Source organism: Mus pahari, chromosome X, assembly GCF_900095145.1.
Source record: "Mus pahari chromosome X, PAHARI_EIJ_v1.1, whole genome shotgun sequence".
Classification (NCBI taxonomy): domain Eukaryota; kingdom Metazoa; phylum Chordata; class Mammalia; order Rodentia; family Muridae; genus Mus; species Mus pahari.
In genome coordinates this window covers 129708232-129723604 of record NC_034613.1, presented here as the reverse complement: position 1 = coordinate 129723604, position 15373 = coordinate 129708232, and the positions used below count along the sequence as shown (strand labels likewise).

The following is a 15373-nucleotide window of genomic DNA, read 5'->3' as shown; positions in this document are numbered from 1 at the left end:
AACACCTCGCAGAATGTCCAAGCAGATTTAGTAGTGATAAAAGCACTTGCAGTATAAGCACAAGAATGTGAATACAGTTCCCCAGAATCCAGGTAAAGTCTGTAACTACAGTGTTTGGGGCAGGTCCTAGGGACTCACTGGTCATGGTCAGTCAGTCTACCAGAAGTGGAAAACCTCAGGTTCAGAGAGACTCAGTATTAAAAAATATGATAGAGAACAATAGAGCAACAACTCAAAGCTGAACTCTGCTTCCACATACATATGTACTGACAAATACTATACACGAGCACTAATATCCTTAACATGGTAGAAATGTCAAATCTCCTAAAATTGATATACAAGTTAACACTATTCCTACTCCAATCCCAGTAAGACTCTTGAGTAAACCTAAAGTATTCCAAAATGTGTATGGGAAAGCAAAGGAATGACAACAGCAGAAACAACTTGGAAAAATAAAAATGTCAAATCACTATTTTTGACAATTCACATGTTTACATCAAAAATTTAGTTTGGAAGCCCCACTCCATGTCAATCTGTTCTTTCCCATTCCTACTGGAACCCCTTCTTCCCAGCAAGACCACTCCTACTTCCACTATTTCTCTTTGTGTATGCCCCACTGAGTTGGAATTTAAAAGCATTGGTAGGGGGTTATTTGCTGAAGCAAGAACAATTCAACAATGGTTAGACTACTGCAGAAAATGACATGCCATCCAACAACCCTTAACTTGCCAACAGACAGGGGTGGGTGGGGGTAGGGGTGGGGAGGTGTTTGTCTGGTCTCATGGGTTAAACACTATTTTTGGAGATAGTTTTGCTATGTAGGGTCAGTTAGTCCCCCTGTAGTGATAGGATAACAAGCATGCAAGGCTCAATCTAACCCTCTTGAGGGGTAGGGTCAAACAGCTTTTTATCTCAGCTATACCTTAGAAAATTTAAATTGCTTTTGTGCTCACATGCACCTGTGTTATGCATATATGCATGTGGAGGTCAGAAAACAACTTGGCAGGAGTTAGTTTCTTTCCTTCCACCATGTAGGGTTGAGGGGTTGGATTTAGGTTGTGAGGCTGGTTCTCGGTTTTTTGTTTGGGTCTGAGGGATTTTTATTTTTTCTTGTTTTAAATGAGAATAAAGCCCTGCTCTGGCTGTCCTGAAACTCACTATGTATACCAAGCTGGCCTTGAACTCTGAAGACCCACCTCCCTCTGTTTCTTGAATGATAAGCTTAAAGGCATGTACCATGTCTAGAATATCAGCTACTAACTTTTCTGGCTTTTTCAAACAGGGTTTCTGTTTATCCCTGAATGTCCTAGAATTCTTCTAGGTAGACCAGAGTATCTTCGAATTCAGAGATCTACCTATTTCTGCCTCCCAAGCACTACTTCTGGCTAGTCACTATTTTTTATATTAAACTTTAAGCTAACAGATACAAACCATGTATTTATGGTCTCCAACATATTTTGAACTATGCACAAATTATAGAATTGCTAAAATAGTTAATGAGGTACTGCCTCATATAAATTTTGGGGGTATGGAGAAAAGCACCTAAAAGTCGACTCTCAACAATTTTCATATCCATTAACTATTGTCATCATGGTGTATAATGTTCCTGGAATTCATTCCTCCTAAACTGAAATCTTGTATTCTTTGGCCAGTATTTTCCAAACCCCTAGCAAATACTATTATTCTCACTCTATACTCTCTATACCATTTTATACATTAAGACACTATACATGTGTACACACACACACACACAGAGAGAGAGAGAGAGAGAGAGAGAGAGAGAGAGAGAGAGAGAGAGAGAGAGAGAATAGTATTGACTGATAGACATGTATAGCAATAAGATAGATTAAAAACCCCGATATACAAATACACCCAAGTGACATCAAGGAAGCGTGTCAATAAAAGTTGTCAGAACAAGAATACATCCATATACAACGTGATAATCTATGGCCCAAGTGTCACAGCTCACATAAATAAATTCAAGGAGCTAGAGAGATGGCCCAGCAGATTGTGCTGCTCTTGCAGAAGACCCAAGTTCAATTCCAAGCACCCACTTCAGATGGCTCATAACCACATATAACTCCAGCCAAAAGGAATCCAAGTTCTCTTTTGGACTCCACAGGAACCTGCACTCACATACAGTCACACACATGTATATATTCAGATAATTAATCTTTTAAAATTAACTCAAAATGTCCCACAATTAAGCAAAATGTATATAAAATCCTATTGGGAGAAAAAAACCAAGTATTGTACTTAGAATATATAAAGAACTCAAGCCTGCTTCCCTCTCCAGTCACCTTGAGGCTGTACTTCAACTTGGTCACCTGTTGTTAGCCTCTGGCCCAGGACTCTACTCCATGTTCTTGTAGCAGACTGCTTTGGAAATCCCACCAAGCGAGCTACCTCCCTTTGGCTTCCTGTTGGTGGAGTGCTTGTCTGGTATCCTGGGCTAGCCCAGAGGCTGGGTGCCCCAGGGGTCTATTAACTGGGAACCCCCAGGGGCACAACATGAGTCATGCTTAGGAATAACCACAAGTTCAGGCCTCTCGCTCCAAAAGGACTAAAGAAGACTGTATGATTAGATAGGTCTCCAGCCCCAGTGGCACCAAGGATCCCTGAGAGACTAAAGCTTTGACTCCAGTGGTCTTAAAGGGCAATGTGGATCCGGGTTTTGACTGAGGTTCCAGTGGTCAGTCGGTCGGTGTGTGTGTCTGTCTGTCTGTCTATCTGTCTGTCTCTCTCTCTCTCTCTCTCTCTCTCTCTCTCTCTCTCTCTCTCACACACACACACACACACACACACACACACACACACACAAATGAGCATGAATGGTATTTCTAAAAATTCTGGGACACAATCAAGAGGCGAAATGTGAGAATTCATGGTGTAGAAAGAAGGAACAGATAAAAATCAACAGGAACACAGGCTATTTATTGGCATTATCATACAAGTAGATAAAACAACTACACACATAACACATAGAAAGAACTCTACATAGACATGACCAGAGAAGAAACTCCATGATACAGGATGTCAAAAATACAAAGTAAATAAATATACTAGAAGTAACATGAGGAAAATATCAACTTACATACAAAAGCCGAAGAAATATCAGACATAGCCCAGACTTTTCATCAGCAAACAGAAAAACACAAAGGAAGTAATGTCTTATCAAACTCTGAAGTAACTGTGAGCCAAGAATGTTAGCTAGCAAAGTTTATCTTTCAAAATGATGAAGAAATAAGGATACTTCAAGACAAACACAAATTATGGCAATCAATAACAACCAAGCTAGCACTTTGGAAAATTCCTAATGAAATATTATACAAGAGGAACAATAAACTCCTTCATAAGATTGTACACAAAAGTGCACAATCTATGAAAAATGGATGAATCAATTAGGCGGGGAAAAAACAACCATTTATAATTGGAGTCCTGAATTTCATAAAAGAAACAGCAAAAGGCATAAAAAACACTCAGTCAGAAATTGATCAAAGACCTTAATTTAATCCCCTAAACTCAGTCAGACAGAAACATTCAATGCACAATTTCCAGCAAATTTTATGGTTTTGTTTTTCTTTAGTACTAAACAGTCCATTTTACATATGTACCAGATTTTCATTATCCATTTATCCATCAATCCATCACGATGGACATCTAAGTTGATTCCATTTCCTTGGAATAGTAAATAGAGCAGCAATAAACATGGGAGTGGAAATCTCTATGGTAGGATATGGAGTTATGGGTATATGTTCAAGAGTGGAATGCTGGGTCATCCGGTAGTGCTTTTTTAATTTTTCTGAAGCACTCCCACACTGGCTCCCATATTAGTTGTATCAATTTGCACGCTAACCAGCGATGAGTAATTGGGTAATTGCTTTGTGTATTTTACTCTATCTTCTGGTACTTGGGAATGAATAAGGGTTCCTCTTTCCCTATTTCCTTTCCTTCAAACATCTGATAGATAGCTATTCTCTTTGAGTGAAATGGTATGTCAAAGTAGTTTTATTTGCATTTCCTTGATGATTGGAATGTGAACACTTTAAAATTGTGTTTCAACACTGGAGAAACGGCTCAGAGGTTAAGAACACTGGCTGCTCTTGCAGAGGACCTGGATTCAGTTCCCAGCACCCACATGGCATCTCACAGTTATAACTCCGGGGGACTCAGCTCACTTCTGGCCTTCAAGGGCACTGGGTGTGCATGGTGCACATACACACATACAAGCAAACACTCATACACATAGAATAAGGTAAAGACATCTTCTAAAAATCTACTTAGAAAATTGTGTTTCTTGTGAAAACTGCCTACTCAATCTCATTACTCAGATAGACTGGAAGTTGTATTTGCTTAGTGTTTAATTTATGCAATTCTCAGTAAATCTGAATATAAACCTTTTATCTGAAGTATACCTTGTAAAGATTTTTTCCCACTCTGTGGGCTGTCAATGTGCTTTATATTTTTATTTGCGGTGTAGCAACTTTGTAATTACATATTTAGTTTGCTGATACTTGGTTCAGTTACTCTGCTCTTAAAATTCTGTTCCAAACTTGTTATTTACCCCCAGTGCCTAGAGGGTATTCCCTATGTTTCTGACTGAGTTTGGGGGATTAAAGTCTTTGATCAACTTCTAGCTGATTAATGTGCAAGGTGAAGGATAGGAATCTAATTTTATTTGGTTGATTTTTGTATATCGTTCTTTCAGCTTATTCCATTAATCTCTTCCCTAATCTTTATTATTCCTTGCCATATTGGTTTTTGGATCGGCAGATTTTTGAAACCTTGATGTGCTTCAAAGGATTGTTTGAGATCTCTCACTTTTTCCATTAATTTATTTTTCTTTAAATTAAGTATTTTTAAAATACTTGTTTATGGGAGGTCCAAAATAAAGGAAATAAAAGACACATATTGGGATGTGTCTTATCACTTCATCTATGTAGAAAATCCAAAAAATACACCCAATACCCACAAAGAAAAACTCCCTCCTGAAACCTCCAGAATACAAGGTTAATGTATTAATTACTCGTACATATGCTACCATGAACAACTGGATTTGAAATGAATACCATTTATACAAGCATCTTAAGAATAATTAAACATCAATGTATCAAAATAAGTTCAGATATAGGAGGAAAACTACAGATCATTAGTGTGGTACTAGCCAATGGGGGGGGGACGAAAAATCAATGGAACAGAAAATGGAGCCCTAAAATAGCCCCATATAAATTGGTCAACTCTGACAAAGAATCAAAGGCAATATATGCATGAGGGATTTTTTTTAAAGGTACTGGAATAGCTGTGCACCCACATGCATCATAAAAAAGACAAAAACAATAAAATTCCATATTTTTCAGAAAAGGCAATTCAAAATGGATTATAGACCTATCTACAAAATGTAAAATAATACATCTCCAAGAAGAGTTAGATGATACAGATGTTAGCAATGATGTTTCAAATTATAACCAAGGGTATCATCCAAGAAAAAACAATTTAATGCATTATCTTTAAAAAAAAAAAAAAGCTAGCTAGCATGGAGAAAATATATGCTAAAAAAAGGCATCAAGGTAACTACGACATGGCTCACAGATGGAAGTGCTTAGTTTAATCCAAAGTAGCAAAAGACATAGAAAACAATTATTAAAAATACACAAATAGAAAGTCAACAAAAGTAAACCAATAAAAATTTTAATGGATACCTTACCAGAGAGGATATACAGATAGAAAATTAGCTAATGAAAAGATGCTACACAAGAGATTGTGATAATCAGCAGTGAGATTTCACTATACCTATTACAATAATCAAACCCAGAACACTGACATCAGAATGTTAGCAAGGATATAGAATAAGAAGTCACTTAGATTGCCTGGGAGATGGCTAAAAAGGCTTTAGAGAACTAAGCATATTCATAAAATATGAGCTAGTATTTACATTCCTTGGTATTTGTCCAAAGGAGTTGAAAAGTTATCAACATAAATACTGGCATACAATTCTGGAGATTTATTTGTAACTGTCAAACTCTGGTGTATCAGACAAAGGAATATTTAGTACTAAATGAGCTATCAAGAAATAGATGCGGAGGGCTGGAGAGGTGGCTCAGTGGTTAAGAGCAATGACTGCTCTTCCAGAGGTCCTGAGTTCAATTCCCAGCAACCACATGGTGGCTCACAACCATCTGTAATGGGATCTGATGCCCTCTTCTGGTGTGTCTGAAGACAGCTACAGTGTACTCACATACATAAAATAAACAAATAAATCTTTAAAAAAAAAAAAAAGAAAGAAAGAAAAAAGAAATAGATGTGGAAAAATCTCAAACTCTGATTACTCAACAGAAGAAGTCAATCTGAAAGGCCAGATATAGAGCCTTTAATCTCAGTGCAGAAGCAGATGGATCTCCAGAGAAAATAAACAATCGAAAAGTCAACCTGATTTTAAAACAAGCCATAAACAAAACAGACTACTCTAATTATATGGTATTCTGGGAAAATATCGAGATAATAAGAAAAAAAAGGAACTACTGATTGTCAGGAGTTAGTGAATAGAGTACATAAGACTTTTTTAATACAGTGAAATTATTCCATACGATGGGTTAATAAAATACATGCTATTTTAAATATAGTCAAGACCCCCAAAATTTCTAATGCCAAGGGTAAAATCAAGTGTAAACTACAGATAATCTTTGGATGATTCATTAACTGTAACAAATATGCCATTCTAGTGAAGGAATGCTGATAATGTAGAATCATTTATAGTGGGGACACGGAGTTACAAATTCTTTGAGACAATGTTTCTCTACATGGCCCTAACTATCCTGGAACTTAGATCCACATACCTCCCAAGTGCTGAAACCAAAGATACATTTCTATGTGAATTAACCACTTAAAAAAAAATTTCCAAAGAATAAAGTACCAAGTACCTTATCCACTAAATAAAATAAATATATAATGACCACTTTGCTGTTATTTACCAAAAACTGTAGATGAGGTCACTGGTAAAATATTCCCAGAAATAAGCATCTGGCTCTAATTAAAACTGTTTTGACTATAGATACTATATTATTCAAGTGTCCGGGACAACATAGAAGCCAGGTAATGCAGGAAAGCAATTTATTGAAAGAATATCTAGTAGTTCAAGAGAACTGGCAGGAGCCTACATCTACATTCTGAAAATGGTAGAATTTAAAGGAAGCCAGGTAACCATATCCAAAGGTGGGACACAAAAGCAGTTTAGTTGGGGTGCTTCTGCTGCCAATACCAAACTTTAGATGCCTAAAAGGTACTGGTCGAAGCAGAAAGACCTGTAAATCATCTCAGGTCCCAAATTCCAAGTATGAGCATTTGATATATGCTGCACCCCAACACACACGAGGAGCCAAAACAAATAAATGCTCCCTATAACCAGTGAACAGCTAGTCTGTTTTCTATCATTCAACTGCAAGAAATACTAATAGTTAAAAAAAGAAATGAGCCGGGCATGGTGGCACATGCCTTTAATCCCAGCACTTGGGAGGCAGAGGCAGGTTGATTTCTGAGTTTCAGGCCAGCTTAGTCTACAGAGTGAGTTCCAGGAAGGAGAGGGGGAGGGGGAGGGGGAGGGAGGAGAACAGTGTCCTTGAGATACCAATTAAAATTCTGAAGTTCTGTTCTCAGTTCAAACCTACTATTCTAACAGGAGGGAGAATATTTACTTAGTGTTCACTATACGCCAAACAATACCCTGTATTTAAAAGAAATGTTATGAGCATTTAAGTACCCTGCCAGGCTGACAGACATACTTAATAATTCTAAAAACAAGTTGATTTAAGGATGGCACACAACAGTATTTTCAAGTAGTGCCTACTTGGTATCTAACAATTCAAGCATTCTTTTTTTTTTTTTTTTTTTTGGTTTTTCGAGACAGGGTTTCTCTGTATAGCCCTGGCTGTCCTGGTACTCACTTGGTAGACCAGGCTGGCCTCAAACTCAGAAATCCGCCTGCCTCTGCCTCCCGAGTGCTGGGATTAAAGGCCTGCGCCACCAGGCCCGGCTTCAATTCAAGCATTCTAAAGAATATACTTTGAAACATGTCAGTTAGAGAGTTGATGTATTATTACTTCATACACAAATATTCTTTCAGCCCAATTTGTCCCTATTTACAGAAAGAAAAGGCCCACAGGAAAATCAGCACCTTGTTTGGTTAGCAAATCTTGAGAGACTAAATTTTAACTAGTATACAATGTCACAAATAAAGAGAATAGTGATTGGGGAATGGATTCTATCTCAGAGGTCAAACAAATAAAAACTCCATTACATAGAAACGCCGAACAAAAAGAAGATAGTTTTTAAAAACAAAATTCTGGAAATGTTTTGCTGCTTTTGTTGGGTCAGAATATAATAAGTATCAAACTACCTCTTTGTTAAAGTGGTTCTTAAATTATGCTTGAGAAGATATAGAAAATGGAAGAATTATTAACCACCACCAATGCTACTACTTAAATACTTTTATTTAATCATCTTTTTTCCACTTCATCATTCTCCCAACCTTTATTTACCTTTGAAGTTCAAATATCATTTACATCAAGAACAAGTGTGTACGGCTAAAATACATGGAATAAGGAGCTGGAGAGATGGCTCAGTGAATAAAAGTGCTTGTTACAGAAGTCTGATAGCCTGAGTTCATATCCCTGAATCCACAAAAAAGCTAGGTGCAGTAATGCTTTTATAATCCTAGCAGTTCTGTTCAGTGGGAGACAGAGTAAGAATTGCCTACTACCTGGAATATCCAGCATAGTGGCAAACAAGACTTTGCCCTAAAATAAAAAAAAAGTGGAAGACAACAGATTCCTGGAAGTTGTCCTCTGACATACACACAAGCACACACACATTCCCTCTCTCTCAACACACACACACACACACACACACACACACACACACAGAGAGAGAGAGAGAGAGAGAGAGAGAGAGAGAGAGAGAGAGAGAGAGAGAATAAGAATATGAATATGACACTGAATCAGAATAACAGAGGACACCTGTAGTTCTCAAAAAGGACTCAACAGAATTTGAGTGCATGGGTAGATATCATTTCTACTCAGTATGATCCAAGGATAAGCAGCACTGATGAATTTCTGGAAGTGAAGAACCAGAATCTGTATTTTAGTTAAGATCCTTAGATGGTTTCTATATTAAAGTTTAAGAAGCACAAGGACAAGCCCGGCATGATGACATAGACCTTAATCCTGGCAAGCAGATCCAGGCATATCTCTGTGAGTTCAAGGCCAGGCATGCCTTGCAGCCCAGGCCATAAAAATAAACCTGGCCTTTAAAAAATAATAAAAATAAAAATAAAAATAAAAATAAAAATAAGAAAGAAAGAAAGAAAGAAAGAAAGAAAGAAAGAAAGAAAGAAAGAAAGAAAGAAAGAAAGAAAGAAAGAAAAAGCAGCACCAAGACAGAAGGATCTTGGCTTGACTTCAAGGCCAGTCAGCACTATACATAGCAAAACTCACTGAAAAAGCTAACATAACTGAAAGAGTCCCCATAGTCCCTGTGACAGTTCTGGGTACAAAACAATTAAGCTTCTCATTATATTCACGTAATAATGAGTACTTCCATGAATTTTGAATAGAACAAATACTAGGATCTTATTCTACCTAAATTCTTGTATCTTTACTAGGAAATTTCCATTTCCCTTGACAATTAATGAGAGAATATCTACCACAGGGTGGGTATGTTGAAAAACAATATCAAAATACCCACCTAACAGAACAATTGCACACAGGGATTCAGTTATTAACATAGCACGCACAAAACCTGTGCAAGCTCAAATCAAGACAAAATACCAAAATGAATAGTAGGAGGTAGGCATGAAACTCCACCAACTAACTGAGATGCTACTGGCATTTGATAGCTGCTAGGAGAGTGAGATTTCTTTAATGGTGGGTGGGTAGAGGTTGACAACACTCCAGGATAGGCCCCACTCCCAAAAGTAGCTGGGTAACGAATTAAGACTCAATGGACGTTAAAAAAAAAAATTCAAGTTGTGTGGGGAGGAAGGTGAAGGTGGATCAGGAAGGAGTACAAGAATATGATAAAATGGCATTGTATAAAACTGTCAAGGAATAAAAAAATTACAATATTAGAATTTGCCTCTAACTGGGTGGTGGTGACGTATACATACATCTTTAATCCCAGTATTCAGGGGGCAGAAGCAGGCAGTTCTGTGAGTTTGAGGCCAATCTGGTTTACAGAAAGTTCCAGAACAGCCACAGCTGTTTAAATTAACCTTGTCTCGAAAAACTAAAAAGAACTTACCTCTAGATAGCAGAAAAATACATACTTTTATTTATGCTTTATGTTTTTCAGATCCTTCCAATTATTCTGCAAGTCATACATTCACTTACAATAAACCTTCATCACTTGTAATTATTTTCATTACAGAAGATTATTGGTTCCTGAGCCAAATAACATGGACCAGATTTAAGACAGTATTATTTAAGACAAATGCCTTAGATTAGTTGTTTTGTGTGTCCAAACCTTGACAGATAATACTCAAGTTCTATTGGTATCTGAAAGGTACCATAAACAGACACAGACAGACAGGCACATGTAGTAAGCAAAGTTAATTTCAACTGAAACTGTGGTAACATTTAAACAAACAAAACAAAAACATTTAAACTAGAGAACACTAAACTCAAATCCCATAAAAGAATATATTTAATACATTTTGCCTTGCAGTGATTACTTTTTGCCTCTTGCCCTTCTCTAACCAGAAAATTTAGGTAGGAGAAGCACTGACCATGTCAGAAAGCAACAAGCTGCACCTTGAAATAAAAAAAAAAAAAAAAAAAAAAAACAATGAATAAAAAGAGACTGTATGGGGCTGGAGAGATGGCTCAGTGGTTAAGAGCACTGACTGTTCTTTCAGAGGTCCTGAGTTCAATTCCCAGCAACCACATGGTGGCTCACAACCATCTGTAATGGTATCTGATGCCCTCTTCTGGTGTGTCTGAAGACACCAAGTGTATTCATATACATAAAGTAAATTTTTTTTTTGGTTTTTTTGTTTGTTTTTTTTTCGAGACAAGGTTTCTCTGTGTAGTCCTGGTGGTCCTGGAACTCACTTTATAGACCAGGCTGGCCTTGAACTCAGAAATCTGCCTGCCTCTGCCTCCCAAGTGCTGGGATTAAAGGCGAGCACCACCACCGCCCAGCTATTTTTTTTAATTAAAAGGAAAAGAGTGTGTATTTAAAGAAGAGGGAAGGGTATCTGAAAGGTTTGGAGGGTCAAAGGGGAAGGAAGAAATTTTGTAAACATAATCTCAAAAATTAAAAAAACAAATCACTTTTAGAATTCCTGACCAAACCAAACAAAAACACAACAAAACCCCAGCCTACTACTCACTATTGATCACAGAGTTATAGACATCACTGATTGCCTGATTTGTTAAGGAGTACTCAGCATAATTTAAGCCTTTCTCTATATGACCTAAGTTCCAATTAATATATAGACAAGACTTTACCTATCACACATTACTATCTAACCCTCATGACAGCTTGAGAAATGAAGACTGTGACCAATTTACTAAGGACAAAAAGTGTCTACATGCAGGGATAAATTCAAACTACCAACCACTCCCATTGCCCCTCACTACAGGCACCAGTATCCCTATCCTTAGGTACATAAAATGGCATGGGAGGATTGCTCAGCTAAATCTATGACCTGGCAATAAAATGAAATAACAGAAGCAGCCGCCTTTACTCACCCCTCAAAAATCTAGAAACTTATCTGCAGACATTGCTTAGCAGTCTCATACAAAATCTGAATATACTAAAATCTCAGATAAAATGTGTATGTTTCCCAGGCGCCTTTAATCCTACCACTTAGGAGCAGGTAGGTGGATCTCTATGGGTTGGAGGTCAGATTGACCAACAGAGCAAGTTCCATGACATCCAGGGCTAAACTGAGAAAGACTGCCTCAAAAAACCAAAAGGGGGGGGGGGGAGCATGTATGTTTCTCTGCACAAAAAAAAAAAAAAAAAAGACCTACCTATCGGGCTGGAGAGATAGCTCAATGGTTAAGAGCACTGACTGTTCTTCCAGAGGTCCTGAGTTCAATTCCCAACAACCACATGGTGGCTTACAACCATCTGTTAAGGGATCTAATGCCCTCTTCTGCTGTGTCTGGAAACAGCTACAGTGTAGTCATATAAATAAAACAAATCTTTTTTTTTCTGTTTTGTTTTTCGAGACAGGGTTTCTCTGTATAGCCCCAGCTATCCTGGAACTCACTCTGTAGGCCAGGCTGGCCTCAAACTCAGAAATCAGCCTCCCAAGTGCTGGGATTAAAGGCGCGGAACACCACTGACCGGTTTCTAAGATTATAAGTGCTTTCTTCACCATTGCCCACTTCCAAAAGAAAATTAAGAAATTGCCCTTTCAACTACTATTTTTTATAAAATTTCAGAAACTTGTCTATAAAAAATAAAATCCAGTCCATACCTAATAAGCAAATTTCACCACAGATAAATCAATGAGTTCAGGAAAGTATTTTAATCTGGCAGAAATCAAGTCACTCACTTCCCCTGAAACTCTTCTTAGAAACTAAAATTACCTGGTTACACAAATACCTAACTTGGTTCTGGGGTGGAGACTGTCATACATTTTTTTAAGCTGTATAAACAGATTTGGCTGCACAGATCAGCTGTGAGAGCTGTGCCAATCCATGAATGACTTAGAAACCTGTTTCAAAATAACTGAAGGAGGAAATAGGGTATAAATAGATAAAACCACAGCCACATGCTGGTTTAACTGTTAGTAGCTAGGTGGCAGGTACATAGGTTATCATTGTACCATCTCCATATATTAAGAGTATGCTAAATTAAGGCTCTATCCTGCCAGATCTCTAACCCCATTATCACATTATTACCAAAGCAATATTCCTAAAACTCTAAGTTTAACTATAATAAGTACTAAAGTAGCACCCAAGACCTGCATCTCTCTCTCTAACTGGGAAAATGACATTTTATAGTATTCTTCTCATGCTTTGGTCTTGTTAAGTTTCACAAGGTCTCTTCCCTAGCACTCAAGACTTTTGAAAAAAAGTTGACTCCGAGTATCCCTAAAAGTTGAGCTTAAATGTTACCTCCTCTCTATGACACCTCTCCCAAGGTAAAATGAAGCCCTTGTTTCTAATTTTACCCTCAACCCACATACTATTTTACCTGACACTTCCCTCAGAAGTTCTGAATGACTGGGTCTGTACCATATCTGTCTTTTAAAAAATTCATTTATTTTATGTATGTGAGTACACTGTAGCTCTCTTCAGACATAGAGTGAGGGCATCAGATCCCATTACAGATGGTTGTGGGCCACCATGTGGTTGCTGGGAATTGAACTCAGGACCACTGTTAGAGAAGTCAGTGCTCTTAACCACTGAACCATCTCTCCAGCACCCCCTCCCCATTATCTGTCTTTGCATCCTTGACACCAGCATAGAAACTATCACAAGATTAAAGATGCTTTAAATTTTTCTCCACTCAACAGTTATGAAAATACTATATGCAGAACACTGACATAACCAGACTATAGAAATGTAAACTATTAAAAACCATTAGAGGTAATAGTAACATTAACAATTATGTTAGTACACAAAAGCACAAATAAGAAATGAAAACAATTACAAAACTAACATAACCTTTTCAAAGTAAATGAAAATGTTCCCATGTAAGATTTAATATATTTTATTTACATTTGAGACTATAATTACTATCTTCCCTTTCCTTTTCTCCCTTCCAAACTTTCCCACACACCTTTCCTTGCTCTTTCAAATTCATTGTCCCTCTGTTCATTTGTGTATACATAGACACACAACACATATATGCATATATACCAGAATAAGTATAACCTGCCCAGTCTGTAATCATGTCTTTCAAAAAAATGAGGGGGGGGCTGGTGAGATGGCTCAGTGGGTAAGAGCACCCGACTGCTCTTCCGAAGGTCCTGAGTTCAAATCCCAGCAACCACATAGTGGCTCACAACCATTCATAACGAGATCTGACTCCCTCTTCTGGAGTGTCTGATGCCTAGTTGTAGGTAGATATATCCCATATACTGAGAAGCCAGATAAAATAAAAGGCAGAATGAGAAATCCAGCTAGCATAGGCACCCGTCTCCTGGCCACTCTTGTGTCAGCCACTCTGCTCTACCACGAGGTCATTGTCTGAAACAATGAGACAAATAAATACATCTTTAAAAAAAATGAGGACAGAAAATATGTAGCCAATGAGAGCATTTATCCAGCATGCACAAAGCCCTTGACCCCCAGAACTGCAAAGTGGAGAAATACATACATACATATATATTTTTTTTTCCAAACATTTTATACCATGCTTGTGATTTTTTTTTTTCTTGAACATGCAGGAAAGACTAGAAGGGTTTTTTTCCAGGTATACAGAATTCTACATATCTAGGGAGTTAATCTTTAAAGATGTTACTTGTTTTCCTGTAAAACCAGTGGTATGGGAAAGTTAGAGCTTAAATGATGCAAATAGAACAGAACTCCGTTTCTTTGATAATCTGATACTGTTGTTATATGACAATAACCCATGTCTGTAGTTCATAAATATAAGGGATATGTAAAAATATTCTCAATGGTTAAAGCAGTATCTTAGCTTTCTTTAGGAATGTTCAAGTAATGAAGAGAATGGGGAGACAGCTCAGTAAAGTCCTTGCTTTGTGTATTTGTGTCTGTACGTATGTACGAACATGTATGTACACTGTTTTGTACATACATATATGTACACTGTTTTGTGTAAATTTAGTCTCTGAAAAACCCAGTTTTTTCTCTATATATGAGGAATTCTGTATACCTGGAATGTTCTCATTGGCTACATACACTATCCTCTCATTTTTTTTGGAAAGATATGATCCATATAGATAAAGATATCTATATATCTTAAAAGCTAAGTTTTACTTGTCAATATAAATTGGCAAAAAAACTATGGAAGAGACCCCTATGTGATTTATCTATCTCCTTATACACACACGTCCAGTTTCCTTTTTGAAGTTAGAAGAAGAACACTCCTGGATACAGAAGTAAAAATTAAATAAAACACAACACCACACACAAAAGGCTAGTCTGTAAAGTACCACTTAAAACAATGTATCAAATCCTTTTTTGGGAGGTCTTAGACATAAATGAGCTATAGTAACCTCTGTAAAATAAGTAAAAGACTACTTTATAATACTGCATGGCAAAGAATAAGGTAAACTCTCATTTGTTCTATTTCTTTCTGTACCAGATCAAGAGCAATCATCTTTTTTTTTGATTTTTTAAATTAGATATTTTTTTATTTACATTTCAAATGCTATCCCAAAAGCCCCCTATACCCTCCC

The 15373-nt window shown here is 37.2% G+C and overlaps 1 protein-coding gene and 1 pseudogene across 23 annotated transcripts in view; both read right to left on the bottom strand.

Annotated features, from left to right (window-relative positions):
• Huwe1 (HECT, UBA and WWE domain containing E3 ubiquitin protein ligase 1) overlaps positions 1–15373 on the bottom strand; it is a 138755-nt gene that overhangs the window by 103729 nt on the left and 19653 nt on the right. The window lies entirely within an intron of this gene.
• The window catches only part of LOC110314056, a 2060-nt pseudogene continuing 853 nt past the window's right edge, over positions 14167–15373 (bottom strand).